This window comes from Euprymna scolopes, chromosome 17, assembly GCF_053919585.1.
Source record: "Euprymna scolopes isolate OS-2025 chromosome 17, ASM5391958v1, whole genome shotgun sequence".
In the NCBI taxonomy this organism is placed as follows: Eukaryota; Metazoa; Mollusca; class Cephalopoda; order Sepiida; family Sepiolidae; genus Euprymna; species Euprymna scolopes.
This window is the reverse complement of record NC_136498.1, coordinates 21577705-21597192: the sequence shown is the minus strand read 5'-3', so window position 1 is coordinate 21597192 and position 19488 is coordinate 21577705. Positions and strand designations below refer to the sequence as shown.

The following is a 19488-nucleotide window of genomic DNA, read 5'->3' as shown; positions in this document are numbered from 1 at the left end:
TGTCTTAATGAAGATTGATCAGTGAATTAATGCACCCTCAGATACCAACCTGGAACATTCTACGATCAGGCGCGGTACATACAACGCATAGCTGGGAGGTATTGGTATTATTTTAAATTGGCGGTTGTTCATTGGCCTGTTGCTTATACAAAAGTTTAGTCGTAATTTGTTCAAACATTTTTTCACCAAAATGATTATTCGACAAAGAATCGAAAACGTTCGTGACACATTTGGAGCGTACATGATTTTTTTTTGATCGTAACACAAAGCAAATATCATAAGGAAAATAAGAAAAAAACTAAAAATAGCCAGATTCTGTTATTTTTTTTAACAATGTTTGCTTAAATGAAAAATGGTGTCTAATCACACACACACACACACACACACACACACACACACACACACACACACACACACACACACACACACACAATAATACTGTCATAAATGATTTCACCTACCGCTTGCTTGACGTAACGCAAAGGTATTTGTTTGAAAATAAACAAACAAATCGAGCAGAGTAAAAATGGTGGTCAAATGTTTATATAAATAGTCATTTTTTAGGAGGTCACGTGCGGGTAGGTTCGAACTCTGGTACGGGATACAGCGAAACAATATGACAATCTGTCTTTGGATGATTATATATATATATATATATATATATATATATATATATATATATACACTTGTGCCCGATATTATTCATACCCCCCCCTTGAAAATTGAGTTTATTAGGTGTAACTTTGTAAGAATTTATTGTTTACGTCCATATTGATACATATTCTTAATAAACCTCTTCTGATCATTTTCGTCATTTTAAAATCTCGGGATACTTGTAATAAAAGAAATATACAGCTATTTATAAAATCTGCAATGTTCAAAAATAATCATACCCCCTTATTTTTCAGTATTAATCGAGTTTCTGACTGTTTGTTTCCTGTTTGATTCTTATTTTGAATGCTTTTATACAACCTTTGATTAATTTCATTTCGTTTTTTGCATTTTTCAGAAATTAAAATGATATCAACTGAAAACCAATAAAAGAATAAAAAATATTAGAATGGGGAAGAAAAAAGAGCTTAGTAATGATCTTAGGACTAAAATTGTGAATTCACATAAGGATGGTTTAGGTTACAAGTCAATCTCCAAGAAATTTGAGGTCCCTACAGTAACAGTACAGAGCATCATCAAAAAATTCCAGAGCCACCACACAACAAACAACTTGATTGGTAGAGGAAGGAAAAGGAAACTGTCTGCTAGAGCCACCAGAAATATTGTAAGAAGTGTTAATGCAAATCCAACCACCACTACTAAGGACATTTTAGAAAATCTGGAGTCTTCTGGCATAAAAATATCAAGGCAAACATTGCAAAGGACTCTGCATGAAAATAGTCTGAAAGGAAGAAGACCAAGAAGGACTCCATTGCACACCGGAAAACACCTTGCAGCACGTCTAAAGTTTGCTAGGACCCATGTGAATTCTCCAGAGTCCGTTTTCTCAAGTATTTTGTGGACTGACGAAACAAAAATTGAATTGTTTGGCCATATGGATGCTTCTTACGCTTGGAGGAAGAAAGGAGAAGCTTACAACCTAAAGAACACCATACCCACGGTGAAACATGGTGGTGGTAGCCTAATGGTTTGGGGCTCCTTTTCGGCTAGTGGTCCAGTTAGTTTGGTCAAGATAGATGGAACCATGAAGGAGGAGCAATATTTGGAGATACTCCAGAAAAACATTAGACAGGATGCGGAGAAGCTCCATTTAGGACCAAACTGGGTCCTTCAACAGGATAATGATCCAAAACATACTGCCAAAATAGTCAAGAAATGGTTTGAGGATAATCAAATTAATGTTTTGGAATGGCCTAACTAGAGTCCCGACCTGAACCCTATCGAAAACCTCTGGCACATATTGAAAACTGAGGTTAAAAAGCGGAAACCTAGAAATTTGAGGGATTTGGAGAACTACTGCATTGAAGACTGGTCAAAAATCAGTGTTGATGTTTGTAAAAACCTTGTTGATAAATATCCAAAACGGTTACAGGCAGTTATTAAGAATAAAGGGCATGCTATTGACTATTAGTAAGAGAGGTATGAATAATTTTGAACTAGTGCCATTATTGTTTTCCTTTGTATAATGTTTCAAACTTGCATAATTTATTTATTTGTTGAGTTTAAATTAAATGCTTATGCTTGATTTATTGTTTGAAATCCCTTTAATATTATCTACCTTCTGGTTTGAGCAATATTCTTATAGAAATCTCAAAGATCCGAGGGGTATGAATAATATCGGGCACAAGTGTATATATCGATACAGTAAAATTTTATCCATTTTTTTTCATTTCAAATTTTTCTTTTTGTTTTCTCCGAGATTTTCTCGTGCCAAGAAAACCGACTTTACCCATTTATACAGAAAAGACAACTCACCCACCCCCATTTCTCGTACATAATTTTCTGGTGTTTCCCACTGGCGCTTGAAAAGGGGTGTTATTAGACCTAACAGCAATTGTACACTCTGCATCAAATTCACTGCAGACAATACTGAGTAGACAATAAGCAAAAAGTATTGCAGAATCATTTCAGGTTTACGATCCTGGTAGATTATGGGGGAGGCTAGGAGGCAGAAGACACGTTTTATTCAATTAATAACATTATTTTCAGGAATTTTGCCAAAAATGCGATACATAGTCGCAGAACAATGCCAGAACCGTTGCAGGAATGATTTTGGTCAGGGCAAGTAGTATTTTTCAATTACTGTCCCAAATTTGTGGGTGGGCCATTGGAACTATTCCAAAAGTTATCAATCTAATAGAATGACTCCCACTAGAAGGAACAATCAAAATAACCAAGCGTACGACACACACACACACACACACACACACACACACACACACACACACACACACACACACACACACACACACACACACACACACACACACGCACGCACACACACACACACACACACACGCACGCACACACACACACACACACACACACACACAAACACACACACACACACACTGTGACTATTAATCCCCTACTGTTTGGGTTGAGCACTTTGTAAATATATTTTCACCCGACGCGTATTTAAGAGATTAAACGAAGCCCATTTTTTTTTTTTTTTTTTTTTGTAAAACAAACTGATGTTTGAGCACTGTGCAACGGGCAAGCGTTAATTTAATAGACACTTGAGTGGAAAGGTTTACAGGCACTGATTCGTAGTCCGATGGTTAGAGCTGCCGACTCTCAACACGACGGTTGCAGTTTCGACTCACGGCTTGGAAAAGGTGTATGTCTAGCTGCACTGATGAGTTTTCGTACAACTATACTCTGGGAATGAATATATACAGGACAGTTTCTTATCATCTCTAATATATTTTAGATTTTCGCTTTTTCGTTGATTCGAATGAAACCAGTAAATATCTCATTTTGATGATTTTTTCCTGTGTTAGATTGTTTTTCTTTTTGTGCTTTCACACATTGTTTCCATAGCATTTCATTTTATGATATACCGCTTGTTTTGTCTTCATATATATATATATATATATATATATATATATATATATATATATATATATATATATATATATTTAAAATATAATTATCCGCTGACACGTGTTTCGTCGTCTACGACTAATCACAGTTGCTGAATCTAGCGAGATTCAAAATTGGGGGTACCAAATTGGATAAAAATGCACTTAAATAATTGAATTCATTCAAAACGTACCGCCAAAGCAAAAACAAATAACATCTCTCTCTCTCTCTCTCTCTCTCTCTATATATATATATATATATATATATATATATATATATATATATATATATACATACATATATATATCTTATATATATATCTGTCTTATATATATATATATCTTATATATATCTTATATATATATCTATCTTATATATATATATATATATCTTATATATATATCTTATATATCTATCTTATATATATATATATATATATATCTTATATATATATCTTATATATATATATATATATATATCTTATATATATATATATATATATATATCTTATATATATATATATATATATATATATATATATATATATATATATATATCTTATATATATATATCTTGACGATTCTTTAATAGCCATAACTTACTACCTAGCTTTACTTACGTACTGAGCGCGGTCGACGCATAAAATATTTTATGTTCTTGCAACATTTACGGGGAAACTTTAATTAACACACACAAACGCGCGCGCAGACACACACACACACATACACACACACACACACACACACACACACACACACATATATATATATATATATATATATATATATATTTCGATCTTGTCAGGCCGCAAATTTTAGGCATAGCCTTGTGGAAAAGAAAATATTTTCTTTTGTACATTTATTGATAATCTCGCATGAACGCACCCTCTTTTATGCGGACTAAGTCCACCGTCATTTCCTCTGAATTTTTCCTTCATTGCATGTACACGTTCGTTTTATATATTTATTTTTTATAATTGTTCATTTGTGAGAAAAAGAACTCAAACACACAGACACAAAAGCTTATCTGCTCTCTCCCACCCTTTTTTTTTTTTTATTCTATCGCGCTGTCTAACTCTCCTTGTCTGTTTCTCTCTCTCTTTCTCTTGTTTCCTGCGCACATTTTAACCCAAACACACAGACACAATTCCTGGAAAGGAGATGCAAAAAGGGGAATAAACCTGCTATGCCTGAAAGTAAGGAAATAAATTAGTTAAGACAGAAGAAGTTATCTCCCTTAGATCAGTTACGCGTTTAAAACTTTGGAATAAAAGTTTTCTTCTCTATCAGTAGATATATATATATATATATATATATATATATATATATATATGAACAAATGATTAATAAAATATGTTAAAAGACATCTTGAAAAAGAGTTAAAAACATATTTAATTTTAAAAATGGAAGCACAAGATAAGTGGATAGTCCTTAATCCGCGGAGTTTCGAAGAAATACCCTCCTTCTCATCAGAGGGCAGGAATTAGCAAAATGCAGGATCGGATTTTGCATATAAAAGTATTTAATGAAACTACAAGTAAGTCAAAGATCTTACTTGGTTAAAAAAAGGGTGAGGTAAGGGGAACAGGAGGCAAAAGAAAAATAATAAAAAGATTTCACATGAATGGATAGTCCGGTGAAGGGTAAAAATCCAAAAATGGTAAAATATTTTTTTGATTCATCCAGCCTTGACAGACGTGTTTCAAATATTATCTCTAGTACTTTTCATTTAATGATTTGGAATTCATTCCATTTGCACTTTTTTCCAAAGAACTCTGCCTTTTGGATGATTTTGGACCATTTGGAATTTACCCAGTGGATTGAAATTTTAAATTCGACCGTTTTGGATTTTACCATTTTTGGATTTTTACCCTTCACCGGACTATCCATTCATGTGAAATCTTTTTATTATTTTTCTTTTGCCTCCTGTTCCCCTTACCTCACCCTTTTTTTTAACCAAGTAAGATCTTTGACTTAATTGTAGTTTCATTAAATACTTTTATATGCAAAATCCGATCCTGCATTTTGCTAATTCCTGCCCTCTGATGAGAAGGAGAGTATTTCTTCGAAACTCCGCGGATTAAGGACTATCCACTTATCTTGTGCTTCCTTTTTTAAAATTAAATATGTTTTTAACTCTTTTTCAAGATGTCTTTTAACATATTTTATGCATCATTTGTTCATATTATAAGCTCTATTTCCTTTTCGGTTTTATTGAGCTTTTTATATCTGGCTGAGTTTATTTTACTTGTAAATATTAACTCTTTAATATTTATAATATATTTTAAGTTTACCATTTTGATTACCTTAGTAAACTTATTGTAACTTTTATTTTATTATATATATATATATATATATATATATATATATATATATATATATATATATATATATATATATATATATACGGGTTTCAAATTCTGAATTCGGATGTATTAAATCGATAAACACAAATGAGGGCAAAACTCGAGTCTTGGACTTCCGGCTTGGTGGCTTGCATGACTCGTGTGAGCTGCGACGTTGTTTGACCGTAGAAAATTACTAAATAACTAACTAACTAACTAACTAACTAACAAACTAAATAACTAAATATATTTAAATATATATATATATATATATATATATATATATATATATTTGTTTTACATAAGAATTTATATATCGTTACACATTCATGAGCATGTTTCGGTCAGCCAGTTATAAATAACTAGACGCCTTTTCAGGTGATATTGCTTATAAAAAGGTTTAGTCGCAATTTGATTATATATATATATATATATATATATATATATATATATATATATATATATATATATATATATATAGGGTGTCCACAAAGTCTGGCTACATTATGTAGCCAGACTTTGTGGAAGCATCCAGTAGATTATGTAGCCAGACTTTGTGGGCACCCTGTATATATATATATATATATATATATATATATATATATATATATATATATATATATATATATATATGCTTCCACAAAGTCTGGCTACATAATGTAACCAGGCTTTTTTTAAAATCCTTGTCTTTTAACGTATGCATTAAAAAAAACACATTTTCCCCATTTTTCATATAACACTATTTGAATTAATGCCAGTACCAACAAATTAATAGCTTCGCAATAATATTCATTTGCTAATATCTTTCCTTTGATGAGAAGAACGCATTTCTTTGAAACACCGCCGACAAAGGAGATTTTAATACATCTTATTTGAGTATCCCTTCGAACAAATTCATGTAAAATATACTTTTACAATCTTAAATTTTAATACTTGGTGTACATATATATATATATATATATATATATATATATATATATATATATATATGTGTGTGTGTGTGTGTGTGTGACTGTGTGTCTGTATGTGTGTAATGGGTGTGAGTTCCAGTATAGAAGCGTTGACTCAATTTCCATAAAAAATACACATCAAGTGCGCTTGAAAGCACTATTACAACGCAATATTACGCAAATAACAAATATTTTGCTAAATACTGAGGATGGAGTTTTACCCCGACATATATAAAAATTATAAATATTTGTTTATTTTCGTAATATTGCGTTGCAATTTTGCTTTCAAGCGCATCTGATTCGTATTTTATTTTATTCAAATTAAATCAACGCTTCTATAACGTAACTCACGCCACTGACATTACTCTTTCGTATCTAATGCACTGTTCCCGACACTCCAAAATACAACCGCTGAGAGACAACGTGCAGATCTTTACAGACAGACTTTTCTTTAGCCAACTTTACAACATGGCAAGAAAGAAGAAAAAAGAAAGAAAACAACATACTGAGGATGGAGTTTGACTCCGAAATAAATATTTGTTTATTTTCGTAATATTGCCTTGTTATTTGGCTTTCAAGCGCATCATCAAGTTCAATTTTTTTGTTGCAAGTCATGATTTTTTAATTTTTGAAATCATTATTATATATTGGATACGATATAATAATCTATCTGTCTGTCTGTCTATCTATCTATCTATCTATCTATCTATCTATCTATCTATCTATCTATCTATCTATCTATCTATCTGTCCGGAGCAAACGTTTTTCGTGTTGATAGATTCCAACTTAACAATCTACACATTTGTTATCGATTTTTTGAAAATAACACTTATCAGAAAAATCGGATCTGCATTTTGGAAGTATTAAGGAGGTGTTATCTCCCGTGGGTCACTGGGAGGTGGAAACCCAGATAGTAGACACACACATGGTAGCGTAGAAATTGGAGAATATTTACACTTCTGTTGCCAAAGAATTTTCTTATAATATATATTTAATCAATATAGGATTGATTAAATATATATCACACGTACGAAGTTTTAAAAACGTTGCGTTTTTATAGCTTCCTTTTTGTCAGGAAAGCACTTATGGATATGAGACCACTTCCGTTTTCTTTTCCAAGAATTTTTATACATAGATTTGCATTCTATAAAAACGGTATAGTTGAAGTTTAAGGAGATTAATGTACTTAGCAATTGAGGAAAATTCCATTGTTTTCTCCGGTAAATTTTACATAGTAATAAGCTTTTAAAGTTTATGTAGATTCTATAACCTTTATTTTTATAAGGAACACAAAATCGTCACATATACATATGCATACACATTAAGTTTATATATTGAGATATACAAGTAACTTTATATAAAAATAAGATAACGCCAATCATAAAAAAAAAATAATTGAGGAAACGTACAAAATATTTTTGATGAAAGCAAACGAAAATTGTCTGTAATTGAATAAGCAAAGCAATTTTTTCCCGCCATAGTTAGCGATTATTTCCGGTTTTTGTCATTTATAATCTGATGTCAAACAAAATTGTCCTCTCTGCCCCACCCCCAATCTCCTTCTTTTTTAAAAGTAGACGAAAATAAGTACACCATTAAAAAAAAAACATTATTGTGACTTTTTTTTTAAAAACACTTTTATCGGAGGAGTGAGCACAACTCGGATAATGGATACATATGAAGGTTATGTAATTGGCTAAACCTAATTCAAGTTCGGTATAAATCAATTACATTTATCCAAATCTGTTGTGTTTATCGTCGAATCTCGCCTTTCTCGTGTATGTACAATAAGGCATTTAGAGTGAAGCAACAGTTACGCAATTCCAAGCTGCACTTCTCTGTCTTGCAAAAAATGAGATAAAATGAAGTTGCTGTTAAAAAAAAATATACGTGATTTGTAAAGATTATAGGGATGAAATACAGCGATCGAATTACTAACAAAAAAAAAAAAATCATAGACCGACCTAACCAATAGGTAATATTGTCAATAATCTGTAAACGATGTCTAGGCTGGCTCGGGCATTATCTAATTATGACTCCAGAGAGAATTAACAACCAACTGCTCCAATGAAATCACCATGCAAGAAGAAGAGGGAAACCAAATATGAACTACAGAGAGAACAAACAAAAGAGATCGAAAGAGGAAACGCTGTAGATCTAGTGTCAGGCCGAAAACAATAATATATTTTAGCCGCTTGATGCGTCACAGGACGCGGGAGTTCCTAAATCTAAGTCCAAGTTTATAAGAACCAAACAAAACATTTTTATCTTTTTATAAATATATAATTTATTTCTTACTATTCCATTCTTTTATTCGTCAATGTTGACGCAAGTAACGTATTAGGGATGTAAAAAACAAGTTGTAGATTCAACGATTCCTCGTCTTAACGAGTTCTCTAATATACGATCCCATGCTTCGTGAAACTAGCTTACTTCCGCCTGCAGTTCTGTGGATATTTCGATGTTGTGCCAGAATGATAAGAATTGATCCAGGGAGATCTCTACCGGATAACCATACAGCAATGGTGGAGACAAACGTTGGAGACATTGCAGGGAAGTTACTGTTTGACACCATATCTGGAGGAGATGATTGCGATGTCGGTTTAAATTACATTTACACTTCAATTAGAACGGAATTCCAAAGTCTAGAAGTCCGCTATTAGAGTAGAAAGTTTTCCGGCATGTAGAATTTCTACAGTGAAAGGGTGGGATTTTGTTGCTAAACAAGCTTTTCGGGGGGGGGTATGTACTTCAAGGGGGCGCAAATGCGAATAGTTCATCAATAAACGTTCCATTAAAATACTTGTAAAAAAGGCACAAAGACGAAACGTTGTGGCGATGGGACAGTGTTTGGAGCTTAGTAAGCAGTGCGAGATCTATTTGATTGAAAACTCTTTTTTGGATACTGTCAAGGAGAGAAAGACTAATGGCAGATGCATCAGCCCAGATGAGTAAAAAATACTCCATGCTTGGACAAATTTTGGCTTTGTACTGGTACAGATACTGGTAGGTGTGAGTAATTTTCTATTACGGTCAAAGGAAACCCACCGTCTTTGCAGGAGCTTTGAAATGTCCTCAGTGTATTTGCTTAGGTTGTTTACCTGAAAAAGATGCTCAGAATTTATATCGACTTAAAACTTCTGAGAATAACATTCGAGATGAGCAAAGTAATTCGAATAATCCAAATAATGCTAATAAATAATTGTTACCAATTCTCCTATTCTTGGGATTGCTAGCATTACAATGGTACATTGGTAGACACGCATCTCTTATATTTGTATCGATTAAACACGCTTTATGTAAACTCAAAACTTTTATAAGATTGACAATAAAAAATACAATTAGGCAGTGACACACAGAGAACTTTTTCGGGACAGGTGCGCAAGTGAAAACAACGGTAACAATATCGTAATAAGCAGTCTCGATGGGAAACAGGCCTTTAATACATTCCTCTAAAATGACACTTTTAAAGCAGGAGTAAAAGGGACAGGTGCCTGAGCATCCCTTGCACCCCCCTCTCTGCACGTCTCTGCAATTACGAATTACTTAAGACTTGGATTAAATAACGCGTTCCATTCAATATTCGGTACAGATTCTTCAGTTTGACATAAAGATTCTCAAGTCCAAAAAGGCCCGCCTTAAAAAGATCGCATCTTACATAAAAATAGAATTAAGTGCTTAGAAAAACAAACAAACAAACAAACAAACAAACAAAAAAAAACAGAATCAGAAAAGACGATCACATTTTTTTTTTGCATTTTCAGCCCAGACACTTTGATGTAGGGGGTTACTATTTGGGACATAAGTACAGGGATCATATGTAGGGAGTTGAGCAGCAAGATGTCTGTTTTCATTACACCTGAACTTCGGCATGCCAGTACGATTGGGGAAGCATGAACCTTGATGGGAATTTCAAAGTTCAGCACTTCTGAGGAAGAAACTATTAGAGTAGAAGACTTTCTGGCATCGGGATCTCTACTGTGTAGGGGTGGGATTTTGCTGCTTGTCAGGGTTGTCGGGGTTATTTACGTCGAGAGAGTACAAGGGCTTGTAGTTAGTAGGAGCTTCTATCATAAAAATATTTGTAAAACAGGCAGAAGGATGCCGTATTTCTTCGATGGGAGAGAGACTGAAGCCTAGCTGACAGTCCGGGACCTATTATGTTGGCGACTCTTTTTTGAACCCTGAAGTCCAGGAGTGAGAGACTATTAGCAAATGCACCAACCCAAATGTGACAACAATACTCCATTGGCGAATTGTGGCCTTGAAAACAAAGAATATGACAGGAGTGTGTATCTGAAGTTAAAAAAAAAACGTACAAACAAATGCATATTAAAAATTAAACGATTTCATTGCATCCCGAGCGACGTTGAGTGGGGGCATTTATAGCCGTGTATATGTCTAGCATGTTCACTTTCTCCAGGTCATTCAACTAAAGTCAAAGTTTTGCCTGTGAAGGCGTGCCATAACCGCCTAATTCTATTATTAGAAGCAAATATCGTTTCCTCCCACTGAAGAGGTTTCTTCGATTTAATCCTCTGAGTGCATATACAGATTCGGCTTTCCATTCAATAAAGGCATTTCATAGTATCAATTTTAATACTTTGCTTGGTACGTGTATATATATATATATATATATATATATATATATATATATATATATATATATATATATAAATTCAAAATGGCGTAATGGAAACATATTATAACGTATTTACAGCTTCTCTTCCAATTTTCGGATTTTAATCATGTCAAAACACACGTTATTTCCTTTTGATTGATTGATTATTGCTATTTTTTCTGATGAGTTAAGGGCATAATAGATTCACTGATTGATATAATAATTAATTGATTGATTTTACGCTACGAAACAGATACTGTCAAAAATTGTAAATGTCAACTGAATTAAAGGAATAAATTATACGATGGTCAACATCATGAAATTTAGAATATAGTCTTTTATCATTTATTCACTATATATATATATATATATATATATATATATATATATATATATATATATATATATATAGGGTTGAACGATAAAATTGTCGCTCTAGAAAATCAGGTGGCCGCTGGCAGACACTTAATGTAGCAGCAGGACTAAGCTTCAACCCACAAGTCCAACTACTGTGTACCTTTTTCTCACTAGATCTCCGTCCTCCTCCGACCTAACTATCTGGATTACTTCGTTGTCAAAGCCATCTTGATCGCCGCCATCCGTCGAGTATTCGCCAAGTATTCGCCAAGTATTCGCCAAGCTACCGCCGGCGCTTATGAAAAAGGAATACTCCCAGTACCGGACATGTATTGAGCCAGTGATTGAAGGTGAAGCCGGCTACATTGAATACATTTCAGCTCTGCTACATAATCAAGTTACCTGAATTGATTTTTTCAATGAAAGTTTTAAAATAAAACTGTAGTGTTGTTTCCTTTAAGACGACAACTTTATCGTTTGACCCTTTATATTAGAAAATAAAGAAAGAAAATTCAGTTTTTAAATAGATTTAATCGTTTCAAAAGACAAATATAATATTTAACTAAGAATATCTAAAGATTACATCAAACAGATTAGACCATTTAAATAATTATTTTTCTTGGTACATTAACATTTGAAATTTTAGACTTTTGCCAGTCAAACAGAAAAAAAATGTTATAGCCCGTTGACATAGAAGGTGCGTTTTATGCCAAACCTGGAGACTAAATCGGCTCCGTAGTTTCCGAAAAAAGTGTAACTGACGGACAAACAGACGTACAGACAGTCTAAAAGTAATACAGGGTGACCAAAAAAACAAAAAACAAAAGCTAAATAGAGGCCATCTAGAACATATGCTGTAGAACGGAGAAAAAAAGGCCAAAGACCCTAGTGGTCTGATGTGATGGTTTGAATATAATAAACTAGTTATGACCAAAGTTTACTTTCATTCGGACAAAACACTAAGAAACGGGACCTAATTAGAGTTGAGGCCCTTTTTTTTTGGTCACCCTGTATAATCTATGCAAATTAAACAGTAGATATATGTACGTGTGTCTGTGTGTAAATGTTGAACCGCTAAACTCTTAAACTACTGGTAACATAATATCGAAATTAACAGGACATAGTAATCATACACAAAGCACGATTTTTAACGACTGCACCTTCGGCAAGTTGTAAATGCAAAATATTTGTCCAGTTACCGATATTTTTTATTAATTTGCGCATGTGCAAAATAATCTAATATATAAACGTCTGTATGTCTGTCGGTATGTCTGCCTGTCTCCGTATTTTCAAACTCCATCTTCCCCGAAAGTAAAAGTACAGTAAAGCGGCGCTAGTCGTCTCAAATGATTGGATTTTTCACGGGCCCTTCTTTTATGGGTCTTTAGCCGGTTAAAATTGTTTTTAAAGGATCACAAATCGATCAAAATTGGAAAGATCATATACATTTTGTGTATTTATTTTAGTTTATTTTTCATTCTAATTCTTAATCGGTTTATATGCGTGCCACATTGCCACGTCACCAGCTCTGATTGCTTCGGTTTCGATTCTAGCTGATGGGTCCTAAAATCTTTTTTTTTTTTTTACTTTTGAAATCGCGATTCTATAATGATGTATACGAAATCTGGACGAATTAAAATATCATATTGTGGCGTATTTTACACCCGGGCAAAAACACCTCACTCAACTAGTCGTCACTAAAAGTGGTTCAATGTTACACCCTTCATATCTATTTGTCGGGTTAGCTCAAACGGTAATGAACGCCGCTGGAGCACTAAATGTTTTGCTTTCGATTCCAGTTGATGGAATCCGGATATTTTTTTTGGGGGGGGAACCAGTACTATATATTAGGTACAATATGATAAATTAATATGTGGCTCTGTAATAAAAAATACGAAATATGCATGAATTTAAATATATTTAAGCGTATTTTGCGACCGACAAGGTGAGACGCACCCTCCTAGCATAGATTAAAATCGTTTCAATTTGTTAAAGACGCCTGAAGTTTTACAGCTGTAAGAACCACAGAATTAAAATGGCGTTTTTTTGTTTTTGTTTTTAAAGAAAACACTACTGCGCTAATAGTTATCTTTGCAAGCAAAAAATACCCCCTCCAAAAGAAAACAACAAAAAAAAACCTTCCCAAAAAACAAAACAATGTAAACTTGAAAATACCCCACAAAACAAAACAAACAAACAAGAACAAAAAAAAAACAAGAACAAAAAAAACAAAATAAAAAAAGAAAAAACAAACAACAACAACAACAACAACAACAAAAACAAAAAAAACAAAAAACAAAACAAAAACAAAACAAAACAATATAAACCTAAAATTATTTCCAAACAGCAATACATCTCTCCACGGGTAACGTTTGTCTGATTTAATCTTTTAAGTGCATTCCGTCCAACAAAGACATTTCCTACGGAAAAGTTTCTTTTAATAAGTTGCTCAGTACATATATATATATATATATATATGAAACCAAACCACAAGCTTGTCCGATATTTACAAATTGATTTTCATCTTACAATTGCCCGAATCTTAAATATGTCGAACATGAGTTTATTTCTATATATTTAATATCATCTACTCCTAGTGACTATTCCTATCTATCTATCTATCTATCTATCTATCTATCTATCTATCTATCTATCTATCTATCTCTGTCAATTCATTCATTCCTCTATGTGTATGTGTGTATGCATGTTCTCTATGTATGTATATTTTTTCAATGATTTGTACGGCACAATCACGTTGACACACAGGTTCTAAGTAAAGCAACATTGAGTCTGGCTAGTACCAGATGGGTGATCATTCTCGGTGCTAGATGTGCTCTCCGCTTATCTTGGCATTGTTTCCAGTCGTCCTGAACCTCTACTTGTCACTGGAATTTAAGAATACCGACTCAGGGGAGATGTGGTTTGAAAATGTGACAACTCTTGGCACAAAAATTCCACGCACAGACATACTTACAGTGGGTATCTATAGTTTGTTAAGACTGAAGGAAGCTATATCTATCTATCTATCTATCTATCTATCTATCTATCTATTTATCTATCTATCTATATATATATATATATACATACATACATATATATATATATGTAGGCATGTATATATCTACCTGTCTATCTACTTGTCTATCTATCCTTTAATCTATCTATCTATCCCATTCCTACTCGTACCTCATATATTAAATTTTAACGTTTAGCTTTCGTAAAAAGAAACATTTTTCGAAACCATGAACGAACCAAATATTTTGAATGCTAATGTTTAGTTAAAAAAATGACCCTCTTCACATCATAGACGCACCCGATTCAAATAATAACTTCTGTTTTTCTACAAAAGTTGTTGTCTTGAGAAAGTCTTGAAATAAATGCGAAACGAGGATGATACATACAAAATAAGTTTTTCTACAGCGGAATAAACCTTAAATTATAAATTGTGCTTATTTGCACATAAATTGAAAATTTAATTTGAAAATTAAATGCACATTTTTTGAAAATCCATGGATTAAAGAAAAAAAACTTTTTGTTTGCACTTCTTGGTTAAACAATAACTTTTGTTTTAATTTTATATAATTTCCATCCAGCGTAGCCGCAGCCGAGATTTAACTCACTACAGGAGTTAGTTTGTAGTGCAATTCAAATCTAGTCGATAGCTGAATACTTGATGCTTTGCCAAGGCTATCAAGGGTATATTTTTTTTTTTATCGTGACGCCTATCATGGCTTAAGAGAGTCCCATCGACTCTCGAGAGAAGGATAGACCGCGCCAGGTTCTCAACCTGGTATTTTACCTCGCAGTACATACAGCGCCTCGCCTTCCCAAATGGTCACTCATCTAGTAGTGGCCAGGCTCAACGCTGCTTTACTTCGGTGATCTGGCGAGAACCGGTACGTCAACGTGATTCTTCTGGATTGATGGATGGATTACATAATTTAATTAAGAATTTCCATTAATATTATTGCCTTATATTGCATATTGATCTTCCTTTATGTGCTTGAGATCATCTTATAAATATTGATACTAATATTTATGTTTACAGTATTATACAATCTGTAATCTTACAGCATTGTAGCATTTCACACACCCACACGCATGCATGCATACATACATACATACATACATACATACATACATACACACACACACACACATATATATATATATATATATATATATATATATATATATATATATATATATATATATATATATATGCGACCGTCGTTCCAAAGGTAAGGCTCCTATTTTTTTAACTGAAAGGGAAGTGGTATCACTACACCAAGCGCCATTTTGTACTCCAGGTTTTATTTTTTTACATAGTCACCATTATTCTCAATGCACTTTTGTCAGGATTTCAATGACACATATTTGCTTCCGACGCACACCCATGGCAGAGGTTGCTTTATTAGAATCTCATAGCGTCAATATCTGCAACATAGAAATGAAACTTTCAAGTCATAGATACATAAGTTCAGTCATTATAACAATGCAATCTGATCTATTCAGGCGGAATAAAATAAAAGGCATTACTGTTGTAACGCTCCTTGTATGCATATTTTGTTCAATAAATATTTTTTATTTTATAATAGACTGCGTGTCCGGCGTTGCCCGGGTGTTTGGAGGTGTGTATTGAGAAAAATGCGGTAGTAAGCAGACAGGCTCGAACCCGTATTGCGAAGGAGAAAAACAACGTGAAAAAAGTGACGTCTTTGCCGTTGCGCCCATCGCCATACCAGAAATGGTGAAGGTTTAAATTGAGGCAAGTCAATCAAAAAGAGTGGATGGCTTTCGAAAATATCGGTGAAAAAAGCGACGCATTCCGGTAGAAAAGTGCCCAGTTGAGAGTGAAGGAATTAATGGTTTTAGCAAATTTTTCGATTTTTGTCGTCCGAAGGGTTTAGCTTCAAAACGATACCGATCTCGTGAAAATCCGTCACCGCTGTCGAAAGTTTTAGGCACATACATACATACATTTAAACAGATAGGTGAAATTTATATTATAGATTCTCTCTCTCTTTCTCTCTCTCTCTCTCTCTGTATATATATATATATATATATATATATGTGTGTGTGTGTGTGTGTGTGTGTGTGTGTGTGTGTGTATGTGTGTGTGCGCAGAGGTTTATGTTTCTTACCAGGTGCTCCCAATTTCGAACCTCGCATTTTTACAATATATATATATATTTATAGTATAGCTGGAAATGTATTCTCAATTATTAAATCATTTCTCTCTGCTATGGACATAAGATTAGTGGTTGATGGGTAGAAACCAGAAGCTCACAGTATTTATGCTGGAGTCCCTCAGGGATTCATCCTAGGCCCAACTCTCTTCCTGATCTACATTAATGATCTTCCAAATAACATCCTTATATCATTCGTAGACATTTATGCTAATGACACTACTATCTATGGTAGCACATCTAAGACCGTAAACGACCAAGTTCTCTCCAATTCTCTCTGCTCTGATCTTGAGCAAGTGGTACAATGGAGAAAGAGGTGGCTGGTTACTTTTAATGCATCTAAAAACCAAGCTTTTATCTTTACATCATCAACGCTCTGATCCTCATCGTGCATCAATTGAAATGGATAGCTCTCGTGTTTTGACACGCTTCTAGGCTTGACCTTTACTCCTGATCTGAAATGGAACACATACATTAAATCCGTTGCCAAGGGCACTGGAAAAATGATGGGATCCTTTTATCGATCCAGAAGATATCTCACTGCTGATGCAATTCTATATTTATATAAGAGCCAGGTATGTCCAAGGATGGAATACTGTTGCCACATCTGAGCATATATATATACTACACTTTTGTATCGATTGGTTTCCTACATATAAATCAAATGAAACTCGATTGGTTTTTAAAGAGTGCTCAATGCAGAACAGAGCTGATATATAGTCTGTTTATTATACAAACATTATTGATTACATATGTGCATAAATATTTCAGTGGAGTCCTAATTCAGGGACAATACTTCCTCAGATAAAAACAAAAAAGAAAGAATTGTTGCTTAATACCAATTCTTTTTTTGATCTAATGAAGTGTTGTCCACGTGGCCTGAATTAGGAATCCACTGAAACATGTATGCACATACGTAATCAATAATGTATGCATAATAAACAGAGTATATATATATATATATATATATATTGAAAATTGTACAGAGGGTCAGAAAAACATTGGTACCGTCGGTTTCAAGCCTAACATAAGGGGGGGCAGCTAATCTCCTGAGAAAACAACATGGCTGACAGGAGCCTAACATTATTTACGTTTTACCATTAACTGGTCCCCTTTATGTTAGGCTTGAAACCGACGGTACCAATGTTTTTCTGACCTTCTGTACAATTTTCAATAAATACATATTAAGCTTTTATATCGAAAAAGTTATTTTCTTTGTAATCGAGCACTTTTTGAAATTCTTTCCCCCAAAATAGTAAACATATATATATATATATATATATATATATATATGTGTGTGTGTGTGTGTGTGTGTGATAAGACAAGGCGATATATTGGTATATACAAATTTATTTGTCGATCATCAATGGTCGAGGTGTTATATGCTCTTTTTCAATGTGTGAGGTCCTATATGATGTTTATATTTCGGTATTTCAAAGCCTAATGCTTCGAAGAGGAACTAGGATGATAGGTCGCAAAATGTTCAATGCGACATCTAATTAAGGTATAAATGGGGGTGTATTAAAGTTTCTGATATATAAAGAAATGGTGGGCGAGCGTTATGAGGAGTATCTTGACAGTTGAATTAAAGCTGTACTGAAAATTATAAAGAATAGAGCATTTTAGGAATAGAGGATAATATAATATAGGGGGGTCGTGATGATATGGATGAAAAAAACATAGAAAGGAGCTGTATGACTGGGTCGAAGACATATTCAAGGAACAATATATGTATTGAAGATTATTTAAAAGAAGTATAATAAGCTCAATTTAAGAACAATGTATCTATCTGTATACGACATAATCACGTTGCTAAACCGGTTGTCGTCAGATCACTCAAGTTAAGCATTGTTGAGCCTGGTCAGTACCAGATGAGTGACTATTTTGAAATACTAAGCGCCATATGTAGGTGGACGTCAACACCTCCTCGTAAGAGCTGCAAATATTAAACGTCATTATCTCCACTGATGAGGATGTACATGCGACTGAGGACCACTTGGGAATTTCATATTTCCATAAAACTTTCTCCTCTGGAGGAAGCAGGTTAAACCACGGCTACCGAGAGAGTAGGCCAGTGAACATGACAACGTGATGTCATTTCCTGATCAACATGTAGGTATATACGCTACACGTTTTTGTAAAAAACAAGGGGAAAATGAACATAGAAGAACAGAAAACCAAAACTTTAAATATAATTTCTGTATTAAAAGTAATAGTTATTTAAATATTTCAACATATAATCTTGTGAAGGCAAATCCAGCTCCCTAATAAGGGGCACTCTGGATAGGAAAAAAAAAAAAATTGTTTCAGTTATGAAGGATTTCTCGTCCACCGGCCGAGGACAGAAAAGGTGAATTGTAGCATCAGAACAGATACTCCTCTGTGATGGTGTCCCGAAGGCCAAGAACTGTTTCTTTAATTATTTGTTCCCTAAATTGATAATTCAGTTTTATCAGTATTAGATTAGTATATTGCTTTAAAATTTCGTAA

The 19488-nt window shown here is 33.6% G+C and overlaps 1 protein-coding gene across 1 annotated transcript in view; it reads right to left on the bottom strand.

The window, feature by feature from the left end:
• LOC145296709 (muscle, skeletal receptor tyrosine protein kinase-like) overlaps window positions 1-19488 on the bottom strand; it is a 669635-nt gene that overhangs the window by 362935 nt on the left and 287212 nt on the right. The gene's annotated exons all lie outside the window — the stretch shown is intronic.